The sequence below is a fragment of the Acomys russatus genome, chromosome 4 (assembly GCF_903995435.1).
Source record: "Acomys russatus chromosome 4, mAcoRus1.1, whole genome shotgun sequence".
Classification (NCBI taxonomy): domain Eukaryota; kingdom Metazoa; phylum Chordata; class Mammalia; order Rodentia; family Muridae; genus Acomys; species Acomys russatus.
This window is the reverse complement of record NC_067140.1, coordinates 67,321,052-67,345,538: the sequence shown is the minus strand read 5'-3', so window position 1 is coordinate 67,345,538 and position 24,487 is coordinate 67,321,052. Positions and strand designations below refer to the sequence as shown.

At 49.3% G+C, this 24,487-nt stretch overlaps 1 protein-coding gene across 5 annotated transcripts in view; it reads right to left on the bottom strand.

Annotated features, from left to right (window-relative positions):
• The window catches only part of Smox (spermine oxidase), a 33,643-nt gene extending 20,928 nt beyond the window's left edge, over nt 1–12,715 (bottom strand). For all 5 annotated transcript variants that reach the window (XR_007830523.1, XM_051144665.1, XM_051144664.1 and 2 more), the window contains exon 1: nt 12,587–12,715. The gene's annotated coding sequence lies outside the window, so the exon portion shown is untranslated. The remainder of the gene's footprint in view (nt 1–12,586) is intronic.
• Nucleotides 12,716–24,487: the final 11,772 nt, after the last annotated feature.

Sequence of the window (24,487 nt, the reverse complement as noted above, 5' to 3'; positions counted from 1 at the left end):
TAATCCCAGTACTTGGGAGGCAGAGGCAGGTGGATCTCCGTGAGTATGAGGCCAACCTGGACTACAGAGGCAGTTCCAGGACAGCCAGAGCTGTTATACAGAGAAGCCCCGCCTCCAAACAAACAAACAAACAAGAAAGCAAGGCTGAGCAAGCCATGGGGGAACAAGCAGCACCCCTCATGGCCTCTGCATCAGCTCCTGCCTCCAGGTCCTGCCTTAGCTTCCATCCGTGGACTGTGACTCAGGACACGTATGCCAAATAAACCCTTTCTTCCCCATGTAAGTTTTTGGGTCAGTGTTTTACCTCAGCAACAGAAACCTAAGACAGGTGTCCTCATCAGTAAAAATCGGTTGTGTAACAGTGCGTGCAGAGGCCTAGAGCGGAGCACATATCAGCGACAGTTCTTTACTCTTCCACAGGCGCCCACTTGGACATAGTGGGAGCCACCACAGAGAAGACTGAACCAGGTGAGAAGACATGGGTGGAGCTTCAAGAGCTAAAGGTCACAGACCCTCCTCTCACATTAAGTAATTTCAAAGCAGGAATTGTGAACCCTGATGGAGCTGTCCACCCCACAAAGATATTCCTGTTGTCTTATGGTAAGGGAGAAGGAACACATCAGGAGACCAGAGTCAGCCCATATCCCACCAGGTGCAGCTGCTTGGACCAACCACCAGGCAAGAGTTGGTGAGTGCAGGCTTCCAAGAGGCCCCTCCGGGTACTCATGCCCTACCGTAGCCTCTCCTCTTCAGCTGATCTGTGTAGCTAAGAGGATATTGAGAAATGATGGAATGTGACATCCAAAACTGGGTTATAAAAGACACGGTGGCCATGCCATCTTGCCAGCAGGAGTGACCCACCATGGATGCAGACCCTCCAGGCCCAGAGCCCTCAGATGCCTGTAGCCTCCTGGGAGACCCTGAGCAAGAGGCACCCAGCTCAACTACATCCTTAATCCTGACATACAGGAGAACTATGGGTAAAGAGTTTGATGTTTTGGGGTTTTTTTGGGGGGGTTGGGGGGACTCGAGACAGTGTTTCTCTGTGTAATAGCCCTGGCTGACCTGGAACTCTCTTTGTAGACCAGGCTGGCCTATGAACTCACAGAGATCCACCTGCCTCTGCCTCCCAAGTGCTGGGATTAAAGGCGTGTACCACTACGCCTGGCTCAAAGACTTTGCTGTTTTAAAACTACTAGCTTTGAGATAATTTGTTGCCCCACCCGCACCCTGCCTTGCCTTCCCACTGGACAAGAGGATGCCCTGTGGGCAGCATCTCCATCCCTAACCTCCAAAGAGAAGAGGTCATACCGTCACCAAAACAATAGTATGCAGGTATCACAGTCTCCACAGGTAGTATCCCTGTGGATGTGGAGTCTGGACGGACACAGGACATGTGGGTGGGATGTGGTTTCTTACTAAAGCACACAGGCATTCTAGTCTGGTCTGGGCAGATCTGAAGAGACTGGGTTGCACATAAGAAGTCTGAGAGAAAACAGTTGAGCCAGAGCCAAGTAGTAAGGACAAACCTTTTATTCATTGAGCAGGTTTTAATAAGCGCTACTCTGTGGCAGCCCTGGGCACCAGGAAGACAAAAAAAAAACAAAAAACAAAAAAACTAGAGCTGCTCCCTTAAGAACCTGACAGGTCAAAGTTAAACAAGGGCCACAAAGAAAGAAGTCAGGGTGGAGGGGCAGGGAAGGCACTGACACAGAGGAAGTGAGAATGCTGTGCGGACCTCTCAGAACTTGCTGAGAGGCAGGGTGTGCAAGGCAGCATGACTCTGGTGACCAGTCATGACAGTGCTGGGATGAGCCCAGAGGAGTACTTTGCCATCTAGCTGACTCTTTTACCCCTTGTGATAACACTTGGAGATTAAGAAACATCAAAACCTACCCAAGGCCAAGGACCTGATTCAGGCCCCACAGGTTGAGGGGTGAAGCCTGGCCTCTGGATCCTGAGCCCTGTTCTCCTGCCAGGGTCATCACCAGAGATGGGCAAGCCTCTACAGGTCATAGCTCCTAGCATGCATGCATACATGTACGTACACACACACACACACACACACACACACACACACACACACACACCACAGCAGAACTACACTGGGCATCACCTGCACTGACTAGGCACCACCTACATCCAGAGGCAAATACATCCAGCATCACCTGCAGCCACAGGCCAACCCACCCAGGATGTGAGTCACCCATGCTCAGGGCTGGATGCAACAGAGAGCTAGCTACCTTGGTGGATGTTGAAAGATGGACACTTAGGACCTGTTGTAGCCTGGCAGGTGAAAGGATGGCTTCCCACGGTGTCCTACCCTCTCCCTTCCCACACACTGGCCATGGCGCTGGGGCGAATGAGACCGGCACAGACAGCACTTCCTGCTGACTCAAAACCACTTGCAAAGACTGAGGCTATGAACACAACTCAGCCACCCAGCTCCCGCCACTCCCCAATTCCTCAGTGGCTCTCCTAACTCTGCACAAAGCTCAACTGTGTGTGACTCAAGTCCTAGGGAGGCAGGGGTCCCCAGCAAGCCTATCTTCCACCTTGAGTCACAGAGCCTCCACTTCACCCCGCTTGAGACTTGTGCTCCCTGCATAGTAAGAAACCCTACAGCCCTACAGTAGTGGAGCTGTCTAAGGTTAGCTGGATCTGGGGAGCATTTGTAAGGAGGGAGTCCCTTGTCTTCAATAAACCCCTTTCTAACAAAACTACCATTCAAAGACAACCCCCCTAATCACACTACAAATTACAAAACTGAGGCACATGACCGCAAAAAGCATTTCCATTAACAAAAGAAGCCCCCACCCAAATCCAAAGACACATGAACACCGGAGCAGACGGACTGCTATTTGATTTCTGTACTCTGTACCAAGCCCTGAGCTAGACTCTCTGTTCACTGCATCCTTAATGCTCACAAGCGCCCAGCCGCCCATCATACAGATGAAGAGACAGGAAAGGAGGCCACCACAGCAACTGACTTTGCTCAATCATTACTTGACTCTCAGGCCCTCACCCTTACCACACCCTCCCAGGGCAGCAATCCCAGGAGTGGCACTTCTCTTGTCCCGTCCCTCTCCACGTACTGACACTGCACACATTATCCCAGGCACTAGTGGCAGGGAAGAGCCATCTCAAAGCCTGGCAGCTCACCCCAGTTGCACAGCCAAGACCTCGGCTGTCACTAGAAAGCCACCTGCCTCTTAGCCCAGATGCCGAGGCAGGGTGGGCTATAGACCACTCTAGTATCCCTGCCCTCTGCTTTGCCAGGCCAACTGGAAACTCCAAGAGAGACAACCCGTGACCCCGACTAAAACTCAGTCACCTCCTCTCTCTAGCCCAAGACTTGTCCCCCCTAGTGACTTTAGGCTGCTAACAAGGGTGCAGTACCAGCCCCCAAGAGGCTCCTCATATTATCCATGCAGGAAGCACAGCCTACACATAAAGCAAGCAGTCTGCAAAGCCAAAGCCCACAGCCGGGTCTAGGGCCGGTGACTTATCCCATAAAACACCTGGGGAGCTATGACGCTGAGTTTATGCAACAGACATACCCTTCAAGTCCTTTTGTGAAGTTCAGAGAGACTCAGTGACTCCCTGCGTTTGAAGTCAAAGCATTCGGCCATTGTTGTCACTATTACTTTTTACTAAGCAAGTTGAAGGTACAGAGTATAGTGATAAACACGTTCCTGGGGAATGTCCCGGTTAGTCCGGCAACAACACTTCCATATTACAGAGGAGGAAATGGAAGTTGAGAAAGCTTATGGAAAGTCATTCTGTGAGACACTAAGCCTGCCTCGCTCTCCAGCTTCTGTCAACGAGTCTTTCTCAAAGCTGCTCCCCAGGCTCCAAACCCTTCTGGTTTAACCTACAAAGTTTTGCATCATGTGTGGTTTCTAAAGTTAATTTACCAAAGTGAGGGAGAGTAGGGGTCCTGTGAGCTGAATAATGAGAACTTCCTTCTACTCTTTCTTCACAGCGTCTGCCCACAGGCCAGCTTAGGTGTCTCCTGCCAGCATCATCCTAAAACTCCACTTGGAGTCTAGGATTCTAGTGGCCTTCCATGGCAAACACCCTCAGCCCCAGAATCAAGACAACGAGCAGACGGGCAAGGTTGAAGGTGTACGTGCAGGTTCCAAGGGGGCTATTGGATGAGGACAGAGCATCAGTCCAGGACCTGGGTTTGACCAGTATCTATGAGACAAGATAGTAGCCCATATCTCATCATGGAAGGGGTGTGGGAGGAGGGCAGGAACTAGCTCATAGCTAGCAGGGGTGGCTAAGTCCTTGGCTTCATTTTCTAATAAATCCCAACTCACTTCCGAGTGAGGCTTCTCCTGGCCTTGAATCTTAACCCTGGCCCTAACGCTCTCTTCTAAGAAGCAGGCCAAAGGACTGAACGGCATGGGTATTGTACCCTACACCAGGCCACCCCGCTATGTCTCAATGCAAATGCTTTTCTTCGACCTCTAACCTTGGTCCTCCACCCTTGGATGTACAGAGAGCTCAGGACTCCATCCAGCCTGTTGAAGGAGGAAAGAGTCAAGTCAAAGGACACGATGACATAAAATATCACGGGTCTGGACTGAGGCTGGTGACTGAGCCCACTCTACCCCAGTGAGACCAAGACAGCGGCACCAGGCAGCAGGTCAGCACCTGACACTGCAAAGTCTGGCCCCTCCTCTAGGACTGCCAGTATGCCACCCCCTGTGTCCCCACCTGAGCTGCTGAACAAAGAGTCTTCACCCTGCAGATGTGGGGGGTGGGCCTCAGGAGGTCCCCACCAGTCACCAGGAGGTGAGGAACAGGCACCCTAGAACACCATCTCTCTCCTTCCTGTGCTGATCACGCCAACTCTGGGAAGACCACAGAGCAAACACTCCTAATATTTTGCAGAAAGATGCAATCTAAGAATAAGAGTCACATTAGCAACTCAACCACTCCCCCACTTTGAGCCAGGAAGGGGCACAGATCCTGGGGAATACTGTACCCCCACCTCTACACTGTGTACTCTGCCATGTTTCTCACTAAATCATTGTCCTATTCATGTCAAAACAAAAACAAAACAAAACAAAACAAATGAACACCTCAATGTCTCCCCCAGGGCCTAAGTACTTAAGACAGGTTCCTACCAGCCTCTTACTGTTTGTTGTTTGTTGTTGTTGCTATATTTTGTTTATTGTGGTTTAAGTTCTGAGATAGGGTCTCACTATATAACCCAATTTAAAACTCTTGGCAGCTTACTACCACTGGGATTATTATGCACAGCAAACACCATAATCGTGTCTTGGGCATCAGATTAGTCTACCTGGTTGGCCACTATTTTCTCACAGGGATCCTCCGACTCCCAGCCCTGAACCTGTGATTACCCCTCTCCTACTTCCTCACCCCACTGGCCATGGAAGCCAATCCCTGCTGCCCTAGCCCCCAGGCTTCCTTCTCCTAAGCACTGCACTGGTCCACAGGGCCCCACCCCAGCCTTGTGGTGCCTCTGCTGGCTTCCATCCCTCTCTTAACCAAGGCAGGCCCTTTCCTTGGCCCATCCTGGAGACACTGCTTCCAGCCGTTTGTTAATCACACTAGTGAAAATTTCAAGCTGGTGCCCCAACACAGCCCTTCAAAGGAGGTAGTATTATCCCTGTGGCACAAAAAAGAAACTGAGTCACAGGGAGCTCTAGCTTCTTGCCCAGAGGTCACAGCCTTGCTTGGGTAACTTCGGAAGAAGAGAGGGTGAGAGAGGAGTACATGAAGGGGGTGGAGGGGATGTGACCCGGGCAGAGGTCCCTTCCAGAATCAGAAGATCCAAGCCTGCTACCATCATGTCCCTGGCATCAGATCAGTCCTTCTGGGTCCCTCAATCATTCACCCAACAAAGAGAGCAGTGGCCACAAGAGCCAAGCCTTTTGTGACCTCCGACCATCTAAGTGTACCTATCCCACCAAGCCTCCCTCTCTCAGGAAGCTAGCCCTCAGCCCTTCCTTTCCTCATACCATGTTTGTGGTTCCTGTGAGCAGCAATTCCCAAAGGGTATTTTCCTGCTCAGTGAGATATTAGGAAATCTTTTAAAACACACTATTTCCTTAGCCAAACCACCTTGAGAAACATGAGGTCATCTTTCTTGCCTATATAACTTGTCTGGACCTCCAGTTCTCATAAACACAGCGTGACCCTCCCACGGGACAGTGGAGTAGACCTGCCAATTTCTTCTCTTGCTTGTTTCCCTAATCCCTAAGGAGGCTTCCAGCAGTCCTTGGGAAATGGCAACCCGTCACCCCTCAGAAAGGCCCGGCAAAGTAGGGAAGCAGGCTTGACTGTACCCTCCTTTGAAGAGTTGCTAGAACATCTGTAGAACTTAACATAAAAGCAGGCCAACGCCAGCCCTGATCGCCCTTCTGGGCACCAGGTAGTGTCCACCTTCAGTGTCCATCTTTCCACCTTTTGACGATGAGTGGTGACTGCATGCTGGTGATGCCAGCATCAAACGGGACCTCAACTGACTTTAGGCTGTGCTGAGCCAGGAGAGCAAAGAGCCCTGGGAGAGCCCAAAGCAAGCCAGACAGTTTTCCACACAAATTACTCACTCTACTGCATCATTAGCACACAAGTTTTAATGGTAAACCAGAACTTAGGGGTATTAAGCTGCCACTCTGGAAATACACAGTGCCCCACCCAACAAACTCTGTGACATCAGTCCATGGGGGAACAGAACCTCTCTGTTTACAGGCAAGGAAACTGAGGTGGCAAAAGGGAGCAGACACTTGCCTGCAGTGGCTCAGCCAGGCCCTAACTCCCAAATACACTGGGGAGGTGACCAGGGCAGAATAATACCACAGCCACAGCTCATGTGACCATCAACAGCAGCACCAGGGACTTCCAAGGGGAAGGAGAGTGACAGAGGGCTTGTCAGAAGTGTCACAGCTGTACTGTAGCTGAAGTCAGCTGCAGCCCCAATCTCTCACTCCGCCCTGGCTAGAGGAAGGGTGCTCACTCCAGATTGGCTACTCCAGCAGACTAGGCTGCAAGCAGAGATAAGATGCCCTGACTTGCCATCTGCACAACACCCTGTGTGAGACCAGGCACCCTAGGCACTATGAAGCCTGAGCAGCCAGTTTCAGAGACCCAAGCTCCCATAGATCCCTCATCTAGCCCTACTTCCAAGCAGGCCACCACCGAGCATCCTCTACACACCTTTCTTTGCTGCCCCAGCTCCTTTCCCCACACAGGTAGCTCCCTGAACTTTGCCAAAACAATCCACAAGGGACTGGGGGACTTACAGTAGTAGGTCCCATCTAAATTGAGCCTGGCCCACAGGACACAAATCTAAATTCACAAACAGTGGCCGATGGATTTGCAATTCTGTGCTGCCTGAGCACTGAGAAATGCAGAGTCTCAGTCAGGCGAGGTGCACTCTGGAGGCAGAGGCAGGTGGGTCTCTGAAAGTTGGAGGCCAGTTTGGTCTACATAGGGAGTTCCAGGACAGCCGGAGCTACATAGTTGAGGCACTGCCTATAAACTAAGTAAGTAAGTAAATAGAAGAGAAAGGAAAGGGGGGGGGGGGAATGCAGATTCCCAGACCTCACCCCAAACCCACTCAATGAGACAGGACTGACTTAGATTTCTGCAAGCTGAGCAGGTGGCTCATCTGTATTCAAGTGTGAGAAGCATTTTCTGAAAACCACAGTTCTAATCATATCGTGACAGCCATGGCCTATAACCTTCAGTGGTTCCCTAGGGCCTGGTATAAGTCCAGACTTCGCAGCTGGGTAATCAAGTTTTCCCCAGCCTGGCTTCAAGCCTCTTCCCCAGGCTTGACCTCCCTTCCCACCCCGGGGAATGCCAACAGTCCTCAGCCAGGCTTCGGGGCACTCTCAAAGCACCGCTTTTCCAGGAAGCTTCTCCGAACTGCACCTGGCATGGCTCTTTTATTTACTGAACAGTGAGGACCACGCCCTTTGTCCCTGCTGCCTCTGAACACCAGGCTAGGCACAGAAGATTCCAGGGGCCAGTAATATCTACGAAGGCCCGGTGTCCAGCACAGGCTCTGCCCTAACCTCTAACTCAGCAAACTAGGATGCAGGTATAGACAGGCCTCCTCCATGAACCTCCTGACAACTACAGCAATGTGCTTGGTGTGTGCCTCAGTTTCCCCAAATGCAGAAGAGAATCTCCAATAACCCTACTTTCTCTTCTTGGGAAGAGATGGAGCATCTGCCCAAGTGGAGGAACAGATCCCTAAACTTACAGGTCCCTAAACACAGAGAATTTGAAATAAACATCGTCCCTGTGTGATCAGCAGTCCCCCACCACCAACACCACCACCAGTCAGGGCCCTAGGGTTGGTCATGTGCCTGGAGGTGTCCCTGGAGAAAGGCTCACAGATACTCTTGCCCTGGCCTAGGTCCCAGAACTGACACCCCTTAGGAAATTCTTCATAAGAACATAGCCCCCACAAAACTGCTGACTTCCATGGCCTCCAGAGGCAAAAAAAAAAAAAAAGGTCCCTCTCATCTCAATTTACAGAAAGGCAGAGGTCAGTGCCACTTCCAGTCCCTCTTCTCTGTCCCCCACATCCTATCCAGCCCACCTCAGACCCCAGCTGGGCTCCAGAAACCCAAGCCGAAAGTGCTACCTCATTGTTGTAGGCAGGATCGGAAAGAGACCTGCCTACCTACAAAGCCCCATTGAGCTTAGTCCTCTGCAGGGAGGGAGAATTCAAAGAAGTAATGACTGGGACATAAACTAAGAGGTGACAATCTAAATAGTGTTTTAGACTAGAAGCACAGAGTGTGTCCCCCCCCACCCCCCCGTGTCCAGAACACTGATATCAGTGTACATGAACCCCAATTACTTGGTGTGGGTCCAGAGTTCATTCCAGGAGAGAATGTGAGGACAGAAGCAGAGAAACTTGGCAGCCTACCCCAAGCAAGGACCCCAGCTTTAAAGGATAGGAGGCACCCCTGCAAGGCAGGAAGGGCCCTTGCTTACTAAGAAGCCTTCCAAAGGCCCAAATCCTAGAGGCATGAGAGAAGTAGACTAGATTCCAGAACCAGGTGGTTTGGCTCTGTTGCCGCTATTAATTGTAGTACTGTGCCTCCACTCTGCCTTCAATAAAATGGAAGTAAAGGCAATCATAAGCTGCTAAGAGCATCAACAGAGGTATCTGCAGAGTCCGTCAAACAATATCCAGTGCCCACTGAGCACACTAGGACCTTGCCCAACCAAACCACTTGCCTTTGGCCAGATGTCCCCTCTTCAGAATGCCCTCTTTGCTCCCTCCTATGCCAGTTTATAGCCCTTCCTAGCTATGCCAGCCTCATCCCAGATACGAACTGTTAGCTCCTAGCCTGAGCACTTGACTCACAGTGTGACTTTTGGGTCTATCCTAGGTTCCACTGTCAAGATCCCAACTCCCATTCCTTCCATATCAGCGGTCCTCTGGCTCTCTCTCCCTCTACTCTTTAGTATTGACCCCATGACTTAACCCTCCACTGACTGTTCTGTACAAACTGGGAAGCCATGGATATCAAGATGAGGGTTCATAAGAAGGCACGCCCCCAAGCCTGGCATCTTCCCCTCAGTGCCCTGCCATCCTGGATTTGAGCATGCAGCAGCCACCCAAGGGAGTGGGCTGAAAATAAATTCCAGGCTGACCCCATGTGCTGAATTAGGGAATCTGCTTCCTGCATTACCAATACCCACTGCCTCACAAACCCTGCGTTTCCAGGCAAGAGAGCAGAGGAAATCAATTAGCTGCGACTGAGCGTGATCACCATGCGCCTGGTCTCCCCTTGTTAGACAGGAACGACCTCAAGGTACCCATATCTCCTCTGCTTCCTCTTTTCTCATCCTACTGGCTGCCTTACATCCTTGCATCAATTTGTACAACTGATTTTGTGGAAACAAAATTAAAAAAAAAAAAAAAAACTTCAGGATCACTTAAGGCTAACTATAATGCCCATTTCTTTCAGCCTAGCCTAACCTCATCGCTATGGCTCAATATTTCCTGAGTGTTACCTACATGGCACCAAGCAAGATGCTCCAGATATAGTAATAGGTCAGCCAGTCAAGGTTCTAGCCCTGAAGAAGCCAATCAAAGATAAGACAACTATAAGCCGGGCGTGGTGGCACACGCCTTTAATCCCAGCACTCGGGAGGCAGAGGCAGGCGGATAGCTGTGAGTTCGAGGCGAGCCTGGTCTACAAAGCGAGTCCAGGACAGCCAAGGCTACACACAGAAACCCTGTCTCGAAAAACCAAAAAAAAAAGATAAGACAACTATAACTCAGGGTTATCAACTCTTACACATACAATAAAGAAAGTAAAGCGAGTTCTATGCCGTGTAGAGGAGGGGCCCTCTACACAGGCCAGGATGGCATCTGAGGAAGGTATACTTCAACGGGACTAAAAAATATAAAACAAAGTTGCCCAGTTTCAAAAAAAAAAAAAAAAAAAAAAAAAGCTCTGGGGAAAAAAAAACCTTCAAGCCAAGGAAAATATCACAAGCAAAGTTTCTGGGTGAGGAAAAAAAAAGCTTAGGGTACCAGAGAGACAGAAGTGGCTCAATGTGTCTTATCAGGGAGAATACGAAGGTTCAAGAGTCAAACCAGGCTGGGAGGTCAGCAGTGGCCACGTGACAGAGGGTCAGCCAGGCCGAGGGAAAGCACCAAGGTTTTATTCAAGTGTAGTAAGAAGCCATCAAGGAATAAAATGATCTGATCAAAATGTTCTACATTATTCTTGCTGTTCTGTTAAAAATAGATGCAAAGAAGGTTAAGTGTGGGCCCTGGGGGAGGGCTACCGCTACCTTTCTGAAGACTTGAAAGGTGGCTTGGTGCGGGACGGTAGCCTGAGGGAAGAGAAACAGAATCAGAGCATGGAGAATGGGCCCTGGGTCCTTCTTGTTCTAGAACTGGATGCAAAGGGTGGGTAGAAAGGAGTGTGTGCCACCTGTCCTACAAGATGGGTAGATTACCAGCCACTCTCAGATGCCAGGGCCTAGGAGGATCCTGTCCCCAGTACAGCAGGATACTGGTTCGTCCATGATAGTGTTTTGGTCAACCAGGACATCAGAAGAGTGGTGGGCTCCAGTTGGGGCCAGAAACAAAAATGCGTTTATTCAAAATCATGAGCGTGAAACCACTTAAGAGCTTTGTGTTCAGGGCTAGGGAGATGGTTAGGGGGAGGGGGCGGCTAAGTGCACTCACTGTCTGCTCTTCCTGAGAACCGGGGATTCAGTTCCCAGCACACACATGACAGCTTATTTGTAAATGCAGTTCCGGGGGATCTGACAGCCTCACACACATATTCGTGCAGGCAATACCAATGCATATAAAATAAAGAAAGAAAGAAAGAAAGAATAAAAACTGAGGTAGAAAGTGAACAGGGGAAAATGAGGAGAGGAGCCGCTGCGAACAGAGCCCTGCGGCCTTGCAACATTTAGAGGGGTGGGGGGCCAGACAAGCGGGAGGAAAGAACTAGAGAGCATCCGGGGAAAGATCCAACTCTGGGACAGAGCTTTCTAGGAGATGCTACAAGGCCGGCAAAACCTATTAGAGTGGCCAGTCACTGGAGACCCTGGCTGGACTGCAGAAGGAAAGCGTGCCAGCCTCTTAAGGGCACTGCTAAAGACAACACTTTCAAGAAGATGCACCGTGATGGGAATCCGGTCCAAGGCGGCGGAGGAGATGAGGATCACAGCCAAAAAGAGAAACTGTCATGGAGAAGGAGGACAAAGCCCGTTTTTCAAAACCTGTTGGGTAAGAAACCCCAGGGACACAAGAGGGGATGGTCACAGGGCCCAGGAGCCTAAGAGGAAGCATGGCCCTTCAGGCACTGTAACGCTCCTTCCTATGTTAAAAGGAAAGGAACAGGGGTAAGCAGAACACAAATATGAGGGCCATTCACACACCTTCCTGACCCTTCTATTCACCCTCAGCCCCGTTGACCTCCAATCAGCACCTGCAGTTTCCTCCGAAACTCGGCCAAGTGGACCCCAGGAGGGACCATGCAGTGCCACTATCTGTAGGTTCCTCCAACAACCTGTGGGCTGTGGGCAAGGCTCGCTGAAGGGGCAGCCACTGTGCGGTTTCCTCCCGGTGCGAGATCCAAAAGGTCCGCGGATCGCGCACCTGGTCCACAGCCGTGCCACCCCCAAGCCAGCGGCCGGCCTCCGCACCCCTTCCCGGGGAAGTGACTGCTCCAACTCGCCCTACCCTTCGTGAGCCTGGCTCCGGCCAAGTCTGGGATTGCCTGCGAGCCCCGGGCTGGCCATCGGGAAAGCTGCTCCCCATTCCTCCCGCCGTCCCAACGAGACCCGCAGACTCCCGGTCCCCGGCCGGCCGCCGCCGCGAGCTGCGTTCCCTCCCCTCCACAGCGCGCACCCTCCGGGCCGCCGGAGTGCCTCGCCGGCTTTGTCTGCGCCGCCGCGCGGGGCGCCCGGGGGATGTGGCCCGGACCCCGGGGTCGCAGCCGCCCGGGGCAGCCGCCTTTGCCCACCGCCCCCCGCCAGCCTCCGCCGGGAGCCCCTCGCCAGTGCTGCGCCCGCAGCCGCTTGCGCCCGGGCCGGGGAGGCCGCGCGGTACCTTTCCCTGCGGAGCCGGGGAGCGTCTTCGCGAGCGGCCTCGGCCTCTCCGCCTCCCCTCCTCCGCAGCCGCCGGGCTTCCTCCTGCAGCCGCCGGGACCGTAGGGCCGAGCCAGCCGCCGCGGCCTGTGCGGGGGCCCCGCTCCGCCTCGCGTCCGGGGCCCACCCCGCCAGTGCGCTCCGCCCCTGGCCCGCCTACCGGGGGCGGGGAGCCTGAGGCCACCCGGGCCTGGAGCCACCGCCGCCGGCACAGCCACCTGCGCTCCCCTATCTCGCAAAAGGGACGCCTCACCCACCCATCCGCCCAGGAACAGAGCCAGCCCCGCGCTGTCCCGCCCTGCAAAGCCGGCGAGGTCTTCCGGCACTGCAGGAGCCTTGGGACTCAGCCGCCCTTTCGAAAGGTAAGGAAAGAGAGTCCCTGTCATCCTGGGCTACCTCTACTCCCGCAGTCCGTGTGAACCCGGAACCTCAGGTGAAAGAGAAAAGAGCTCTCACAACCCGTCACTGCCAGGCCCATGGTCTGAGGTGGCCCTTTTAAAAACGTGTGTTCCCCTAGTAAAACTCCAAATAAATAAAAGCTAAAGGTAATATTGAGTGACTTTTTTTTCTATTTAAAAATATTCATAATTGTTTAGAAATTGTTTTTAGCAGGCGATATTGGCATGTGTCTTTAATGGTTCTCAACCTTCCTAATGCTGCCACCTTTTAAGATAGTTCCTCATGGTGGGGTGACCCCCCAACCATAAAATTATTTCGTTGCAACTTCATGACTGCAATTTTGCTACTGTTATGAATTGTAAATGTCTGATATGTAGAATATCTAATATGTGACCCCTATGAAAGGGTCGCGTTGGATCCCGAAGGGGTTGAGACCCACGGGTTAAGAACTGCTGCTTAAAGCGCAGCATGATGGCGCACTCCTTTAATCCCAACACTCAGAGAAGCTGAGGCAGGCAGATTGATAGTTCAAAGCCAGCCTGGACTACAGAGTGAGTTCCAGGACAGCCAGACCTAAAAATTCTCCCACCCTAGAAAAAGAGAAAGGAAGAAAATTACATGTTTATTTATCTCTGTGGCCCTATTCAGTTTTCCATATGTTTTACTGGTAACACATTAGGTCAACACTCCATCCAAGAGAATACAAGCCCTTGGTGGCGGCAAAGCCCCTACTTTGGGCTGTGTCTTAGCAGGGTGGCTTCCCCTAAATTAAACCTGGAGCAGGCCAATGCTGAGCACAGGTTTCTTTGGTAGGTTCTATCAGAAGAGAGCCTGGATGTGGTGACATATGCTTGTCATCCAAGCCTCAGGAGGGCCACAGAGTTCAAGGCTAGCCTTGGCTACATACCAACTTCCAGGCCAGGCTGAACAACACAGTGAGAGCCTGCCTCAAAGGAACAAGGAATAAAGATGCAGGTCAGCTGTAGAACACTTCTCAACATAGCCAAGGCTCTGGGTCCAATCCCCCAAAGTGTCTTTTAAAAAGGGGCCCACAAGTTGGGCGTGGTGGCACTAGCCTCTAATCCCAGCACTCAGGAGGCGGAGGCAGGCGGATCACTGAGTTCAAGGCCAGGCTGGTCTAGAAAGTGAGTCCAGGACAGCCAAAGCTAACACAAAGAGATCTGTCTCAAAACAAACAAACAAAAACCACAGAGCCAGGCAGGTGGTCCATGCCCATAATCCCAGCACTCAGGGAGGCAGAGGCAGGTGGATCTGTGAGTTTGAGGCCAGCCTGGTCTACAGAGTGAGTCTAGGACAGCCAGACTACACAAAGAAACCCTGTCTTTGAAAAAAGAAAGAAAGAGCAGAGGTGGCCCTGCAAAAATGAGTTCTGATATTCCCTGACCGAAGGAACCACCTAGGAGCCAACTTTAATGGGGCAAATGAATTTCAGGTGAAGTTTCTTCTCAGCAGAAATGTCTAGTCGTTAACCAAGCTTGAAGTCTCTCTTCCCAGCCCTCTTTTAAACACAGTGCCCTCCTGAGGTTGGGCTCAGGTAGGCATCAGGACTAAAGCCCTTGGCTGGATTCTGCTTCTGTGCTTAGGCCAATTACAGCTGTGTGGAACACTCCAAGGACAAATAGATTGCCCTGGGTTTTCTCCCCCCCACCCCCCTCCTGAAGGCACAGACTAAGGCAGGATTGTTTCCGTTTGTAACAGACTTTTTTGCTATCTGAAGCCCAAATGAACTCAGATGATACAACCATCTCCACCCAGGACAGAGGGAGCACACTTCCCCTAGTGGCCTAGCAGAGGGACTGCCATGACCTATACTGGACCTGTAAACACCAAAATCCATTTGTATGCTAGGTGTGCCTCTGTTTGGTGCAAACAGGAAGCATCCTTTGTGCCTGAGAGATGCCCTCCCGAATGCTGCCTCCACTGGGGTGGCAGCATTCAAATCAGCAAGACGCTTCTCCCAAGTGGTTTTGTCTGCTTTTAATGGTACTGGAAGAAGCAGCAGAGACAGTAGGAGGTAGTGATGGCAGAAACACTGGAGCAGCTGTGGGGTAGCAATCAGCAGGCTAATCTGCGAGCGAGCGCGGCCCGGCAGCTAGCTGCTCCTTAGCTCGAAAAGAGGCAGGTTAAGTTTCAGAGAATGGCCGGAGCAGGAACAAAGGGCATAATCAAAATAGACAGAACAGAAAGCTGAAGCAGAGAAGGAAGGCTGGAAGAAGCCGAGAAGAGGAATTGTAAGCCCCGGCCTGTAGTGACAACTATGGGATTTTGGCTTCTTTTTAAAACACAGAGGGAGGACTAGGCGTGGTGGCACACGCCTTTAATCCCAGCGCCCGGGAGGCAGAGGCAGGTGAATCTCTGTGAGTTCAAGGCCAACCTGGTCTACAAAGCAAGTTCAGGACAGCCAAGGCTACACAGAGAAACTCTGTCTCGAAAAAAGAAAAAATATTAATTAATTAATTTAAAACACAGCAATATTATAACAATATGTTTTCATTTTAATCCTAGGTGTGGGATATGGGGCTGCTTCGCAGCAGCTGACTATGCTTTGCCTCATGCTGTAGCAGAGGCATGGTTTTGCCAGCTGCAGATAGTTTCTGCAATTGTGTGACATTTAGAATTCTGGGAACTTTTCAGAGGGTATATTGATGCAAGAGCCCTGGATAGGTGGGCATGGTGGTTGTTGATCATTCATGGGGCATAGTTGAGGTTTGTTAGTAGTGGTGCTCAAAGAAGAAACAAGAAGAAAGAAAGTAGGTTAAAGGATTTCTATCTTTCTCCCCTCTATCCTTCTGTCTCTCCTATGTAGTGATAAGGGGTGAAACCAGAGGCATAAAGTGTGGGGGAAAAGAAGAACCTACAAAGTAGTAAAGACTCCTGGTTCACTGAGGAGTTCTAGAAGGCTGTCTGGGCTTTAGGGCCAATGGTTTTAACCCAAGGCACAGAAGCTGTAGTAACTGCAATCAAGGACTAGAAAATCCTGACTTCCTAGGCCAACCCAAGATAGATAGATAGATAGATAGATAGATAGATAGATAGATAGATATCTCCGTGTGTGTGTGTGTGTGTGTGTGTGTGTGTGTGTGTGTATTTGTTCTAGTCAGGGTTCTCTAGAGTAACAGAATTTATTGTATATATATGGTATTTCTTAGAATGCCTTACAAGCTATGATGCAACTAGTCCAACAATAGCCGGCTATGAATCCAGTAGTTTCTCAGTCCAGGAAGCTGGATATCTCAGCTGGTCTTCAGTAGATGTTAGAATCCCAAGGAAGTAGTCTCTAAAACCAGTGAAGAGATGGTCTTGCTAGCAAGGTGACAGCAAGCAGGCCGAGAATACTGTCTTTAGACTACTTCCTGCTTCTTAGGGGTACTGAGCTCCTTGGGGCAAGTTCAGTCTTCACTGGCAGGACATTCAATTTCTTCTTCTCTTCTCTCTTTACACACAACCATGTGACAAACCTCAACACCGGCAGCAGCAGGAACACAGCCAGTGCAGCCCCTCTTAGGGCTCTAACATTTACATACTCTCTCAAGAGTTCCTCAGAATTCCAAATGTCATACACTTGCAGAAACTATCCGCAGCTGGCAAAACCATGCTCCTGCTGGAACACGAGGCAAGCCATAGTCAGCTGCTGTGGACAATCTGAAGCAGCCCCATATCCTACACCTGGGATTATAACAAAAACATATTCCCATAACATTTCTGTGGTTTTTAAAGAAACCAAAATTTGCCTGTAAGTAAAAGAGGCAGAGGCAGAGGCAGAGGCAGGTGGATCTCTGTGAGTTTGAGGCCAGCCTGGTCTACAAAGCGAGTCCAAGACAGCCAAGGCTATACACACAGAAACCCTCTCTTGAAAAAAAAAGAAAAAGAAAGAAATTTTAAAAATTCTCACTGCAGGAGCACTTACCACAATAAATAAAAAATGCGCTTTCAGTTACCACATAACTCCCCCCAAAACCTAGTGGCTTAAGAAAAACTCTTGTTTCTCCTATTTCTTTGGGTTGACTGGACTCAGCCGGACAGCAAATGGAAACCTGGCTGCAGCCACACAGGATATGTCCAGCAGAATAGGCTAGACTTCCTTACAACATGGCAGCCTGTTTCTTAGAGGATGAGAAGGAAAGCTTCCCAGCATCTTAAGACTCTGCTCCGGGCCTGGAGAGATGGCTCAGAGGTTAAGACCACTGCCTTTTCTTCCAGAGGTCCTGAGTTCGATTCCCAGAAACCACATGGTGGCTCACAACCATCTATAAGGTAATCTGATGCCCTCTTCTGGCAGGCAGGTGTACATGCAGGAAGAGCACTCTAGAATAGTAAATAAATCTTAAAAAAAAAAAAAAATAAGACTGTCCCAAGTCTGCCAAGAAATCATTTCTATCGCACCTTATGCCAAAAGTCAGAAAGCCAGCCAGGACTCAAAGGGGAAAGAAATGGAAGGAAGTCATTTTTAAAAATAGAAAAAGAAAAACAGAGAAAGGTAAGCCCACTGCACATTGTAGCAGAGTTGAGTATTTTCTAGGACCGCTGCTATGAAATAGCACAGATCTGATGGTTTAAATAACAAAACATGCTGTCCCAGCACTGTGGTAGGTAAAAGTCCAGAATCGAGGTGTCAGCAAGATTGCTTCCTTCCAGGAGGGAGAAGCTATTCATACTTCCCTACACATAAAGTTTTAAATTGTCAGGTTTTTTTGTTTTGTTTTGTCTTATTTTGTTTAATATTTATTTATTTATTTTCATGTATGAGTGCTCTATCTGCATGTACACTTGTATGCCAGAAGAGGGCATCAGGTCACAGTATAGATGGTTGTGAGCCAGCATGTGGTTGCTGGGAATTGAACCCAGGACCTCTGGAAGAGCAGACTGTGCTCTTAACCACTGAGCTATCTCTGCAGCCCAAAGATGTCAGTTTTTATCTAGCTCAGCCCGTCCCAGAGGCTTTAGTTTTGTTCAGCATATTTCTACTCATAATAATTGAGCAGTTAAAGTAAATCTAAGCTGATCTAGCTACATCCCAGTGTAACCCCACCCCCACCCCCAGACACCTGCATTTACAGCTTTCTGCTTCAGCTATTTCTCATATTCTCTCTCTCTCTCTCCCTCTCTCTCTCTCTCTCTCTCTCTCTCTCTCTCTCTCATATATCTCTATCTCTCAATCTATATCAATCTCTCTTCAATCTCTCTCTCAATCTATCTCAATCTCTCTCTCTCTCAACTCTCTCTCTCTCTCCTCTCAATCTCTCTCTCTCTCTCTCTCTCAATCTCTCTCTCTCTCTCTCTCTCTCTCTCTCTCTCTCTCTCCTTCTCCCTCTCCTCTCCTTGTGCCCGAATCCCCTTAATCCCCCATTCTCTAATACTCAGTTATTGGCTGGTCAGTTTTATTGACAAATCAGAGAATAAATGGAAAGCAACGTTTACACAAACTTGAGACAGAAGATTCTTCGACAAAGCATTACAATACCATGTCCAGATTACACCCAGATATGAGGGCAGAGAAATTGGTATTTGAATCACACATGGATAATCTTTATACAGTACATGATAACATTATGCCAGTACTTTTCTCCTGTCTTCTAGAAGGTGCAGGCAATCTTTGCCACTTCATGACTTCTAGATGCATTTCCTTGGTCTTGGTCTTGGCTATCATCTGCAAATGGCCATAATAATTTCATTTTACCTTGATTATGTTTGTAAAGAGTAGGGCGTAGTGGTGCACACCTTTAATACCAGAAGTAAGGAGGGAGGCAGAGACAGGGGCGTCTCTGTGAGTTTAAATCCAGCATGGTCTACATAGTGATGTCCAAGACAGCCAGGGCTATATAAAGAGACTGTGTGTGTGTGTGTGTGTGTGTGTGTGTGTGTGTGTGTGTGTGTGTGTTGGGGAATAGGACTCAGACATATCATTTTGGGAGGAAACACAATCCATCATGTAATAAATATGCACAGAGAAGTGGTAGGAAGTCTTAAGCAGGCATCTTTGCAGGTAATTGACAAGAGAGAAAAATTCTCAAGGGATACCTCTCTCTTACCTTCAGGAACAGATTCTAGGGCAGGCAGGTTTAAATTAAGGCCAGGAGCTTTAACCAGTTCTTGCAAGCAATACCACCAGCAGCAGCAGCAGCCTTGGGCATAGATGGTTTCTTCTCTCCCACCAGAGGAAGCCAGAAAAAAGGCACAGAATGGATTCTGCCTCCTAGAAGGAAGGCAGGGATGCTTGGCATTTCACCTTCATACTTGGTGTGCAACCAAGCCAGAAAGCCAGCTCCCTGCAAAGCTCTGGGTGACTGTGAGAATCCCAGACTTCCCTCAGATTAGTCAAAGCGTTCACTTAGATTATTTGCTTATCCATGTGTTGTTTGTTCCTTGGCTTTTTGACTGACAATCTTTGTTTATTCAGACCCTTGTGCTCAGAGTTTAGGAATTTGGCCCTAGGCAAGAATCAGGCCTCCCTGTAAATGCCCATCACCACCACCATTTTCCCATGGGTATGCCCACTCCCTGCCACCAACCCATAAATCCTCATCCACTTAAAGCCTAAATCGTGACCAATACTTGGAATCTGGGGAAATTTTTTTTAAAAAAAACAATAATAATAATAATAAAACAAAACTAAGAAGGGTGCCTCAAATCAAATGCATTAAACAGCGGCTTGATCAAGGGAGGCAGACGGGGGGTGCGAGAAAGGCACTCACACATTTGGCGGGCTCCTTTGCTTATATGTACATAACTACCTCACAAGAAATAAGCACATGAAATGAGGTACCTTTCAACATTCCTGTACCACACACAGATCTTCTAACGGCTGAGGTGTCCCCCACTTTCTGAAGAGCTGTGCAGTGTACACTCACTCAAGAAGTCAGTTCTGAGTCCTGAGCCATGCCCAGTGTGCTGGGTCATTGACGTCAGCAGCCCAGCTGACTGTCCCAGACGTGGGTGCATAAGCTCCTGTGAAACAAACAAATCTGGTCACAGTGTGTGTCAGCATCCTGACCCTTCCCATACTGGGGGGGGGGGGGGGGCAGGGGGAGGGGGGCCTTGGTAGGTAGGCTTGCAGACCACAACCTATGTGTCAGCAAGGATGGGCTAATGGCTGTCTCTATAGGCAGATGCCACACACCAACTAAACAGGAAAGGGAGTACTTCACCCACACGAGGCCTGCCTTTGGTGCTCAATGATGTAGGAGAGGAGAGAGAAGAGGACAGAGGAGACTGCAGGGGTGGGTGGGGGAGGTGGGTAATAGTAACACATGGAGAGTGATGCAGAGACAGTGAGGAAGAGAGACAGGGACATGGTGGTAGGATCCCAAAACCAAAGTCTTCGGATGCTGTGACTGTACTTGCCAAGCTCCTGTGTCTCTCACTGGTCACTCAAGCCCCTGCCACTGGGTCCCTAAAGCTGGCCTTCTCCTATCTCACCCCTGTTTCTTGTCCCCTGGAAATCGCCGCACCCCCTTCCTCTACCCTTTACCAGGCTTTGTTCAAGCCATAGACTGTGTAGAACATCCTCAGGCGTTGGATCATCCCTAAGACTTCCCCCTTCGGTACCAAAATGCACCTCCAGCCAGGCTGATTCCCAGAGCCCTGAGTTTGCCTTTGTGCCTTTTCAGTGGCTCCTTTGGTTACAGATATCTCCATTTTTCATATAGAAGCGATGAACCCTTTGTCAGTCTGCCCAGGGCCACCAGCAAATCAGGATCAAATTTCACCTCCTGAGCTTAAGTTTCAACCCTCATCTGTCTTCTTGAGCCTACATGTAGCAGGGCTTTTTTTGTTGTTGTTGTTTTGTTTTGTTTTTGTTTTTGGCTCACCTCCCCTGGTCTTGGTGGTAATTTTGCCTTGATGGGAGCACCACAGGACTCATGACTCAGGTAGGAGGAAAGGGCTGTCAGCTTCTTGGGAGAAGCACTTAGCCGTAAACAGGCCATCATGTGAGTCACTAGCAGGACCGGGAGACTCTGACTCATCCTTGCTTCCCTTTCAGCTGAGGAGGAGAGCGCTCCTCCAGGGTAACAGCCTGTTTGTCGCTTCTTTCCCCTAACAGTGCTGAAAGCTGGAATTGAGCCATGTGGAAAGGTGGACCAGGCCTTAAGAAGATCCTTGTGGCTATCCTAGAAGGAGAAACCTGGGAAGGACAGTCCGAAGGGAGGACTTTCAGAGCACAGTGGGCAAGGTCAAAGGGCAGGCCACAAAGCTCAACGGTCAAATTCAGACTCAAGAGATACACAGATGGATGCATTTGTAAAAACAGTAATTAATATATTATATATAATATATATTATATATATGAGAGAAAGAGAGGGAGAAAAGAGAGTGAAGGTAAAAAGGAGGGGCTGGAGAGATGGCTCAGAGGTTAAGAGCACTGACTGCTCTTCGAGAGGTCCTGAGTTCAATTCCCAGCAACCATGTGGTAGCTCACAACCATCCATAACCATCCATAATGGGATCTGATGCTCTCTTCTTGCATTCAGGTGTACATGTAGGCAGAGCACTTACATTAAATAAATAAATCTAAAAAAGGAAAAAGATATTGTTAAAAAAAATTTTTTTTAAAGAAAGCCCCTAAAAAGAGAAAAAGTAAAAAAGAAGTCATAGAGACTGAAAAAGACAACTCCCAGGAGAAAGGCATCTCTAGTATATATAAATAGGCAAGTAGAATTTTCTATTACTAACATATGTATATTATATAACTATATACATATATTTATATAGTTATACCTTGCTACATATATACATATATTTTTAATACTTTATTAGAGACATTTGAGAGTTCCTTTAAATGGCCCTGCATTCCCCATGGAAGCTTCCCCAGAGCCCAGAGCACTAGGAACTTCTGCCTGGGAGGACGGCTCCTCTGCTCGCCTGGACTTGCCTGTGCATGTGCCCTTGGTGCCTTCCCCCTCACTCTGTGCTTCTAAGCCTTTAGACACACTGAAGGGCTTGTGAGAAACTAAACAGACCAGGCCTCAGCCCACAGTTTCTGCTTCAGTGGGTGGGGGAGGGGCCTGTGTTCTGCGTTTCTGAGTTCCCAGGTGCCACTGGTGCTGCTAGACCTCAAGTGTAAGTGACTTCCGCCTACGCGCTCCTCACATACCCCTCAAAGGACTAGAGAGGTTTTTTTATCCAGGCCACAAGGCTTCTCAGAGCACTGCCTTGTCAGCCCACTGCTCTTCCCCTAGAAGTTGCCTTTCTCGGTCTCTGTGACTTCTTTTTACTTTCTGAAGTGTTTGCACCCCCTAACCAGCCCATCTGGTGACCCAGCTTCATACCTCACTGAGGAAAACAGAAGCCACTGTTAGCATTTTTTTATTGCAGCGCTAAACACCATGACCAAAGGCAACTTTGGGAAGAGGGGGCTTGTTTCATCTTGTAACTCTGAGGTTACACTCACTAAGGGAAGTCAGGAACTCACAGCAGGAACCTAAGGGCAGAAACTGATGCACAAGTCACGGCGGAACACTCCCCCATAGCACGTTCAACCTGCTTTCTTATACAACTCGGGACCATGCACCCAAGGGTGCCATCATCCGCAGTGAGCTAGACTCTCCCACATGAGTCACTTATCAAGAAAATGTCCCACAGGCTTGCCCAGAGGCCAATCTGATGAAGCCATGTTCTCAACTGAAGTCACCTCTTCTCAGGCAGGTCTTGGTTTGTGTCAAGTTGACAAAAAAAAAAAAAAAAAAAAAAAAAAAAAAAAAACAACCAGCACAGACATAGTCTTCTCATCAGCACGTCTCTGACCTCACCCATGTGAGGACCGCAGTCTCTTCTAGAAGGTGCAAGGGGTGTCGTGTCAGGACCATGGTCTCTTCTGGAAGGTGCAGGGGTGGAGGTGTCCTGCTTCCACCAAAGGTCCTTACATCACTCACATCCCTCCTTCAATCCCCCCTCTCCTGTTTACCCCACCATTCCTTCTCCAGTAAGCCGCTCCCCATGCACAAAATCCCATCTAAAAATAACCGAGGGGGCAGTATAGCTCAGCAGTAGAGCACCTACCTAGCATGCACAAGGAATGCGAAGCAACAAAATATACCTGAGACCACCCTGAACCTCCTCACTAGCCTCTAGCTGCCACAGCAGAACTAATTCAGTGTTGTGAGGGCTTCCCACCAACCATTCCTTCCTTCCCAGCCTGCTTCTCCCTGGCTTCCTCTGGAAGCACTCTAGTGAAACACCAAACACTCTCACATGGCCACATCTGGTAGTTGTCACCTCTCTCAAGTCCCTCGGAAGACTTCAGTACACTGACCGCTGCCTCCCACAGGACAGGCTTTCTGCCGGTGGCTAATTTTGACCCTATACTTTCTTGTCTTCTCTCTTACCTTACTGGACACCAGTTAAGACCCTGACCACCACCATCTCTTCCCTACATTCTTTCTGGCCTCATGGCTCCAATATGGTACCTGCTAAATCTTTATTGACAGCCTAGATCACTCTCTGGCCCAGCTACCTCAGCATCTTAATCTTATCATACTCCCAAATCAGACTTTATTCCCTTTCTATGTGTGTATGCCGTATTGGGGCAGATGAGATGGACTAGCTGTGAGACCTAAGGACCTGCATTACATCCTCAGGACACATGTGAAGGCAGAAGAAGAGAACCAATGCCACAAAGCTGTCTGACTGATAAACACACACCGTGGTATATATTAACACCATCCATAATAATAATAATAATAATAATAATAATAATAATAATAATAATAATAATAATAAATAAGTAAGTAGGTAACACCACAGTAGATATATCATTTCAAGTGTACAGTTCAATAGCATTGAATATATTCATGGTTTGGGTAGCTATGATCTCTACCCACATCCAGAACTCTCTGTTGTCCTAAACTAAACCTGTATCCATTAAAAACTAAGCCCAGTCTTGCCTCAGCCTCTGGCAACTGCAATTCTGCTTTCTGTCTCATTAAATCTCACAACTGTGGGCAGCTCATAAAACTGGAACCATGTGGGCTCTGTTTCTGTGTCAGCCTGCCTGACTTTTAACTCTGTCAAGTTCTACCATCCCCCAGCTGTCCCAGAACACTTCCCCAGACAAGAAACTTAGCTGCTCTAAGGAAATTTCTGGGCTGTTGTTGTTCCAATTTTTTTTTTCATTAGTTTCTATGCCATTGCTTTAAATCTTTAAATAAAAAAGTAAAGAGCTAGAGAGATGGCTCAGCAGTTAAGAACTCTTGTAAAAGACCAGGGCTCTGTTCCCAGCACCCACATGTGGCAACACACAGTTTCCTATAACTCGAGCTCTAAAAGATCTGACGCCCTCTTCTGGCCTCCATGGACACCTGCCCTCACAGGTGCATGCACACGCAAATACTTTTAATTTTTTTTTTTTCGAGACAGGGTTTCTCTGTGTAGCCTTGGCCATCCTGGACTCACTTTGTAGACCAGGCTGGCCTCGAACTCACAGTGATCCGCCTGCCTCTGCCTCCCG